At 43.3% G+C, this 8,773-nt stretch overlaps 2 non-coding genes across 2 annotated transcripts; both read left to right on the top strand.

The window, feature by feature from the left end:
* Positions 1 to 508: 508 nt before the first annotated feature.
* Positions 509 to 581, top strand: trnav-cac (transfer RNA valine (anticodon CAC)). The gene has a single exon. It is a non-coding gene; the product is annotated as a tRNA-Val (tRNA).
* Positions 582 to 1,122: 541 nt separating this feature from the next.
* Positions 1,123 to 1,195, top strand: trnav-aac (transfer RNA valine (anticodon AAC)). Its single transcript has one exon. It is a non-coding gene; the product is annotated as a tRNA-Val (tRNA).
* The last annotated feature ends 7,578 nt before the right edge of the window (positions 1,196 to 8,773 follow it).

Genomic DNA, 8,773 nt, shown 5'->3' with positions numbered 1-8,773 from the left:
TTTCCTAAGTGTCCCGAAATCGGTGCACTCAGAGCGTCCGTCCGTCGACAGGTTGAAATTGTAAACGCGGGTGTAGCCACTTTTAATTAAAATCTGATGATGATGATGATGATGATGCTGTTCTTGCTGTTGTTCTTGTTGTTCTTGTTGTCGTCGTGGTCGCTGTCATTATTATTGTTAAAGTAAAGCAGTAGATAGATTTGTTGCTACCGTAAGGTGTAGAAGGCACAATAGCTCTGTGATTGTCTGATGGTGGCACAAGACGAGCAGCAGCTGTTTGAACAAGCCATTGAGCATCACCTTGTTGGGGTAAGTGTAAGTCTTGTCATAGCTCAGGGCGTTCTTCCTTTGAAAGAGTTTCCAAAGTGTCCTGATGTGCCTTTGAGCAATGCAAAATAGGTCAGTGAAAATAGAAACCATTATCTCACAGGCTGGCCCACGGGAAACGCCTGTGCGCGTTTTACCAGCCTGCTTCGATGGAAGCCATTCGAAACGCCAGGACGGGTTGGTTTCCGTAGTGTAGTGGCTATCACGTTCGCCTCACACGCGAAAGGTCCCCGGTTCGAAACCGGGCGGAAACAACCCGCGGTGCACGCGTGCCAGTACCGTGTTACCCGTCCTCATCTCCCTGCCCCAAGGCCGGCCGTCGTTTTCTCTTCCTCGGAGTGGCAAGAAATCCTGACCTTGAGAACAATCGATCGCAGAAGGGTAGCTTTGCGAGGCGCTGGAACTGACACTTTTAAAATCGATACATGTTGTTACTGTTACAATACGACCGTAGCAGGATCGGCGACATTGCTGTTACTCTTATGTAGTTGAAGGCGCAGTATAGCTCTGATAGTCTGGTGGTGACGGAAGACCACCAGCCGTTTGAACAAGCCATTCAGCATCACCTTGTTGGGCTAAGTGCAGGCACTGTCAGAGCGCAGGGCGTCCTGCCTTTGAAAGAGTTTCCGAAGTGTCCTGATGTGCCCTTTAGCAATGCCAAACAGGTCTGTGAAAATGGCATCCTTTCGCGGCACTTCAGACGCCATCTCACAGTCTAGCCGACCTGAAATTCCTGAGCCCGTTTTACCAGCAGGCTTCAACGATAACCGTTTCAAGCAAGACGCCGCGTTGTCAGTTTCCGTAGTGTAGCGGTTATCACGTTCGCCTAACGCGCGAAAGGTCCCCGGTTCGAAACCGGGCGGAAACAGCCTGCTGTGGGCCGGCCCTTTTCGTCCTGCTTGCCCTCGTGGTTCCCCGGAGGCGGTGGGTGGCTTTTCTTCATTGGAGTGCCCGAAATCGGTGCACTCAGAGCGTCCGTCTGTAGACAGGTTGAAATTGTAAACGCTGGTGTAGCCACTTTTAATTAAAATCTGATGATGTTGTTGTTGTTGTTCTTGTTGTTGTTCTTGTTGTCATCGTGGTCGCCGTCATTATTATTGTTAAAGTAAAGCAGTAGTTAGATTTGTTGCTACCGTAAGGTGTAGAAGACAACAGTAGGTATGGCGTGTGGTATCAAAACATTCAGAATACTTTTAACCTATATAATTTATAAGCTTTGTAAAATAAACCCAAATATCTCTTTTGCGGGGATAAAAGCTGTTCTGAGTAGTTTGTGACTTGTTTAATACCAAACAAAGCATCGCTATTAAAAAAAAAAAAAAAATCACTGTAAAAGCGCTAGTTATTTTTGATCTTTATGCTTATTTTCTAGGCTCAGGTTGTTTTTTAGCGCTTATAAAGGCCTGAAATATTCTTAGTGGTTGTTGACTATAGGTCTTGATGCTTAAAAATGTTTTTTTGAGAGACCAAAAGGTTCTAATAAAAGTTTAGAGTAGAGAGGAGAGAGATCGTCTCCATCTTGGTTTCTATTTGAAATTTGATGCAGTGTCATTTTATTGGTTGGTTTTGATATGTTAATTGGTAACAGGGCGGCACAAAGGCCAGACCAGAACAATGCCTTACAAGAAGATCCGGCATGTGGACATCAGTATAAGTATGAAGGTCTGGTCTTCAGCTCGACAGACTCATACTGACCTTTCGATTTAAGACTAAAGATCAACAGTGTCCGGAAACAACATCAGCGACTTCGATTTAAACGAGTTTTTTGGTAAGTCTTCAGATTATTTTCACTGACTCAGAGCGTGTTGTGTGCATGTATTGTAAATAAGGCTATAACATCTGTTTTAAGTTCTGTAAAATTATTTTTCAGCCAGTCAACAGGAGTTAATTCCCAACGCTGAGGAGATCATCTGGAACAACAACGGTAAGATTTTTGTGTTTGCGCTCATGGGTTCTTATGTATGGGTGTGTGTGGTTTTGAAGTGGCTCATTAGAGTTATGAAAACGTTTTAATATATATTAATGCCGGTCTCTTTAATTACACAGAAACTATCGAAAGGCCTGTGATTAATGTCTCCGAGGATCGACCAAGAGAAGTGGTTGTCCCTAGACAGGCTGTCTGCCGACCGGGTAAGAACTAAACCCCTGTTTGTTTGTATAACGTTTCTGTAAGATGTTTGAGTCCAGTTTTGTTAATTTTAAAAAATTATCCTGTCTAACAGTATTAAGAAACGTGGTTCGAGACAACGAAAGGCCTTCCACATCGAGGGCTTGTTTCGTTTTACCTTCGAGAACCGTAACCTTTCAAGAATCTGAAAGGCCGTCAGCCCCGGTATCTGATAGCTGTGAGTATATATCTGCAGCCTGTAAGAGGTTAAAGCTTTTTATAAAGCGGTGTGGTTAAAGGTTAAACATGTCTCTTACCTTCACAGCGGTGCAAAAAGCTAAACCAGCCGAAAAACTTAAGAAACGATTATTCTGTGGAGGTAAGTAAGATCTTTCAAACTTTAATGTTTTTAAAAGGGCTTTGTTTGCCCGTTGAGGGCTAATATTTAAGCGATGGGTGCCCGTTTCCTGTAGGGCGGGGGGTTCTGGGAAAGATCTTTAGAAGTCCGGACAGGTCTAGGCTTGTTTCTGGGGAACGTGTTTAGAAATGACCGATTGCCGTACCGTCTGGTTAGGAAGTAAAGCCGTCCGAAAGGGTTTAGTAAGTTGTTTGGCTTATCTCCCGCTATTATACTTCTGTTTTAAAGTGGTTGTAGGAAAAGACTTGAAGGTGTTCATTGTATTTAATATTTAAACAGATCGTGAAAACGTTTGTGAAACAGGAAGTCCCGGGATCAGGAAGCGTTTACACTTGGAAGGTTCGTTTAAAAATGAAATGATGTTGTGTGTGTGTGTGTTTTATTAACAATATTACAGTTTTTAAAGAAACATTTAAGAAACAGTTTATTTACAGCGGCTTCTCTGTTTTACATTTATTATCAAGTCCTAATAAATATATTGTCTGTAAATAATAAGGCGTTGTAGTGAATGTCTAAGGCTATTTTCAAAGGTCTAAAAAAGCTAAAGGTTTTGAATGTCCTGGACATGTTGTTTTAAATTTGATTTCTGTCGCCGTTTAAAGATGTAAATGTAATGTATATTTTTATTCTTCCCAAGACTCTTGGGATATTCATTCTGTGGATGAGCTATTGAGGAAAATTACCCCGTCTAAGTGGGATCAAACATCTTCCCCGGTGAGATCACCGAGAGGATCCCCCACGGTGGTCTTGGAGACCCCCCAACATCTACTCAGGCCACAGCCTTCTGGGGGTAATTCAACACCCCAGATTCAGCCCGCCGCATTGTCGGGCGGAACAAATACAGGCATCCAACAACCTCAGGGGTCGCCGTCAGTCAGGGCGGTCACACCACCCAACGACGGCCTGGTTTCAACATCGTCCCCCCAGACCCGTTTCTTGGCTACAGAAACGCGGAACAGTACCCCGTGCTTGGCCAGGGTGTCACCGCAAAGGCCTTCTTGGTCTCCGTCCATGAGTATACGCTCGCTCCCTGCCTCCTTCGACCGAGATTTACCGGAGCGACCATCCTTTGAAGCTGAGCCAGGCCACCAGCCCCCGGAGCTACTTCCTGAAAGTCGGCATGAGTTGCTACATACTTTGTTACAAAATCAAAGACTTGTGTTAGTGGGGCAAAACCTGGTGATAGAGAGCCAAAACACCCTTATTAATACCCTTACTAACGAATTGTACCGTATTTAATGTTTTAATAGACACAAAATGCCTTACTATTGTGGGTTGTTGGAAAAATAAAAAATAAATAAAAAAATTTCCTGACTTGGTAAAAGAACTCACAAACTAAAGGATTATGAACAAGCTAGGGCCCCAAAAAGACCTTCCCGAGAGAACATCCCCGGCCCTGTTGTGAACTCCTCTGATGTCCCAATGAACCTGGAACTATTACAAATGATAAATGATTTAAATAACCCCCAATTACCACCGATAGAATGTGAATTAACAGACTTACCGGTGAACCCCGACCTGTTACAGATGGTCAATGATCTAAATAACCACCTCCCACCGGTAGCGCTTATAGAGGTTCACCCCCTAGTTCACCCCGATTTGTTTGAAATGGTGGAGGCTTTGGAGGAGCTACCCCAACCAAATTCTGCCCCTTTTATAAATGATTTGAGACAATTAGAACACAGGATGGCGGCAGAAGCAGCCATCACTATAGAGGAGGGTCTTGGATATCTTTGAAGGACTTTTACAGGCTTTAAATGAGCCTCCTCAAAAAGGGGGTTTTGTAGATGTCAGCAGTGGGGATGTTCGGAATGTGGAGGGTTCTGAGACTGATAAGGCTGTGGAGGACATGCTCTGTGAGAATGTAGGGGGTGAAGGCTTTGTTCAAAATGATGATGTGTCCAAGAGTACCAGTGATCCCGTGATTATAGATAGACCGGCCTATAACAATTTTGAAATGATTCAGTGTTTTAATTTTGCAGAACTTTTAAATTGTGACAATTATGCAGAAATATTTGTCAACATACACGAGGCTTTGCAGAAAATGCTTGAACAGGTTGCTGAAAGGGTCAGACCTCGAGATGTTGTACAGTTAGAACTCAGAGGGGATGATTTGTTTAGCAACCTATCTGTAATGCTGAGTGGAGATAATTTAGATGTCTGGCTAAAATCGAAGCGTTATTGCAAAGTAACGCAGCCATCTTAGCTGATGAAAGTCTGTCTCTGGTAATGAATGTGGTTCGTAACCCTGAGGGTGGGGCGCTTAGAAGACTGTCGAAATGCTTGAAGAACGACATAATTAGGACCAAGCTCAGGCAATTAGTGGTGAGTTCCAGTGGGGACAATAAGCTCTGTTTTGCTTACAGTTTAATAAAACTACTCACCCCCGACATGCCTGAACCCCAAGCTCTGCAAGAGGCTTTAACGCTTCATCAGAGGGCTGGCTTAAACTCTCAACAGATGGTTGCCTTTTCAGACATCACCAAGTTGCAGGAACATAACTGTAAACCCCGCCAAGAGACAAATGTCCAAACTGATTTTAAACAGTCTGTGGGGTAAGTTTGGGGAAAGAAATTACCGTCTAAACACAACCTTGATTAAAACCCCTGAACAGTTTATAGAATTTATGTTTTCCAAACAACATGCAGTATCACACTTTCAATTCTTAAATGACCACGTGGCACAGGTCCAGTGGAGGGCCCCTAAAGATTTCCCCACCAAACAGGGGAACGTTAATGTTTTCATAGCGGTTTTTACCACGGCTTACGCCCGGCTTGAACTGTACAACTTAATGGATCAGTTGCAGGAACGCACACTCTATCATGATTCTGACTCTGTAATCTTTGTCACCAGGCCAGGGGATTGGGTCCCTCCCCTCGGGGACTACCTTGGGGAGTTAACAAGCGAACTAGATCCTCAGGACCACATAGTGGAGTTTGTTTCAGGGGGTCCTAAGACGCATACAGAACGGCTGCGGGTAAGACCTGTATGAAAGTTAAGGGTTTCACTCTGAACCATTGTAACAACAAGCTCATTAACATCAAGTCTCTGACGACCCTGGTAGAAAGTTTTGTAACCGAGAAAGACGCGCCTCCTCGTGAGATTATTACAGCCGGAAATCAGATCTATCGCAATAAAAAGGAGTACACGTTGGAAAATAGATCACTAAACAAACGGTTCAGGGTGGTGTACAATAAAGGAGTGTTGAAGACTGATTATACCACTCTGCCTTATGGATATTAGCGGTGGTTTTGATAACAGACTTCAACACCCTTTCTCCTGTATTATAGCTGGTCCCTCCAATTCGGGGAAGAGCTATCTTATAAGGAACATCATAGAAGATGTGGACGCAACCGTGTCCCAAGCTCTTGACAACATAGTGTGGTGTTACTCTTGCTGGCAACCTCTCTACGATGATTTGGCTTCGAAAAAAAATAATCTGAAATTTGTGCAAGGTCTCCCCGCCTCGTTGTAAGACGATGACTTGTTCCCGCCCGGTCAAACTAACCTAGTGATCATTGATGACCTGATGGAGCAGGCCGGTGACAACAGTGAAGTGGAAAAAGCTTTCACAAAGTACACTCATCATAGGAATTTAAGTATTATTTATTTAGTTCAAAATCTATTTTTTCAAGGTAAAAAAAGCCGCACTATTAATTTAAATGCCAATTATATAATTCTTTTTAAAAACCCCAGAGATAAACTACAGGTCACCGTCTTGGCTCGTCAAATGTACCCTAACCAGACCAAGTTCTTTTTGGAGGCATTTGAGGATGCCACCAAAAAACCCTACGGGTACTTGATTGCGGACTTAAAAGCACAAACCCCAGAAGACTTTCGCCTCAGAACAGGTTTGTGCCCGCCCGATTGGCCGGCAGTGTATGTGCTAAAGAAAAGGAAATAAATAAGAATGTCTGTTCGGATTAAAAGAAATCTGCCACTTTTGCAAATGTTATTTGAGGGGAGCCTGCGCCATAGGAAAGCTGTGCTGGCAGGGGCCCCCTCGGATTTGATCGAGACCATGTGTGAAATAGCTTTTAACATCTTACACGGTAATATACCCCTAACCCCTTCTTAACATTCTAAACTCAAAAAACAAAAAGCAGTTATCAAGATCATCGCTAATAAGAAGTATTCTATTAAAAGAAAAAGAAAGAAGATTAATCAAACCAGGGGTTTTATAGGACCGCTGTTGAGCATAGCCGTGCCTTTCCTAACCAGTCTTCTAGCTTCCAGAGTGGGTTAATAATGGAATATGCTCAGAAAATGTTTTTGATCCCTCAGGAGCAGCTTGAGAAACTGAGAAAAAATGTTGTCGGGCAAGAGCCCATTAGACAAACGGCCGAAAACAACCTGGACTCTGAAATGAAAGCTATACAGGCCAGGGCCGATTTAAATCAGTATTCCAAAGCCCAGTTGTATACCAACACGTTACAGCGTTACCTCCGTCTGGTTAGACAGGGTGAAAAGGATCAAAACATTTTAACTTTAACCATGGCCTCTCAAGAAAATGGTTCTGGGGCTGATGCGGGGGGTACGGTTGATAAAGATGTTGCGGTGACCGAACCTGTTGAGAGTTCAGAGGGAGATGTTGTAACGGATGTTTTGAGAAACATGCCGGCCAGAAGCAGGAGACATGCAGAATATATCCTGCACAAAATGGTTCAGAAACCGCGGGTAACGGCTTGGAATGAACAGGGTGAATTTGTTTTTAAAGGACAACTGATCAAAGGTTCACACATGTTTGATTTGTTGAAGAGTGTCAATAGCACTAATAAGGTACCCGAGAGTCGCCGACCTGTAGGCTGGAATGCTTTCCTACAGGCGATGGCCTGTCTGAACATGCCCCAATCCACAGTTCCTAACCAGGAAACGCGACAAAAAATCCATCTGTGTAAAGAGGTGTAGCCTGATCTGACTCCGATATCTCATTACTCTGACCGTGCTTAGCGACCATCCTCAGGATCTATCCATCGTTGGGAAGCTTATTAATCTCATGTTTTTATTTGTCTCCCCTGTAAATAATGACCCGACAAACAATTTTTTATTTATTTTTTTTTATTTTCAAATGTTGTACATTTATTTATAACATAACCCCTGCTTTGTATAAGAATTGTTTTGAATAAAAACAAAACTAATGATTCAAAGGCTGTTTTCATTATTTTTTCACCTTAACACGCATGACATCTTTTAAAATCCTCACAAGAACACCCCATCTGTATACATGACTGGCTAGGGTCATAAGTCATTGTGTTATAAGGGGGGTCCACAGTGTACTGACAAACTCTGCCACTTTTTTATCATTTTGGCCTAAATCCTCACTGTACAAGGCCATAATATCGGGGTATGACCTTCCTTTAGATCTATGATATAAGAAAAACACACAGTGCTGACCACAAGTGAAGGTCTGAAGACTTTGTACTTGACGACCGCTGTAAATGGTTTCTTGACAGTTGTTGAGCAGAAAGTTATTGATCTTCCGAGGGAAAGGTCTGAAATCCGGGGGGTTTCCATAGGAATCAAAAAATTCACCACGGTGGTCCTCCCTTAGATAAATAGCCAGCCAATGTTCTCCGGGCATGTTTTTAGGGTGTGTGTTGATTATGTACATTGCAGGTAAATTCTTGATCTTAAATTTAGGCAGCTGATCGCAGGCGTTGACTCCTTGAAACAGTTTCCGTGAGCCGACCAGGGCATTTCTTCTCTGATTCACCTCAATAATGTTGTCAAACACAGCATACACGACCATATTTACAGTGCGTGGTAGAGGCTGCTTGAAACGCATCTCCAAACGCATATTGCCCGTCTTCATCAGTGAAAAATGTTGTCCACACTCTTCGTCAGGGGTCAGGTTGAAACCGTACAGGGTGTAACCGCTGCAGTATTCCCGGCGATCGACCAGCAGAGTTTGATCCTTGAGA

The sequence above is a fragment of the Amia ocellicauda genome, unplaced genomic scaffold (genome assembly GCF_036373705.1).
Source record: "Amia ocellicauda isolate fAmiCal2 unplaced genomic scaffold, fAmiCal2.hap1 HAP1_SCAFFOLD_219, whole genome shotgun sequence".
Taxonomy (NCBI): Eukaryota; Metazoa; Chordata; class Actinopteri; order Amiiformes; family Amiidae; genus Amia; species Amia ocellicauda.
This window is presented reverse-complemented; position numbering and strand designations above follow the sequence as displayed.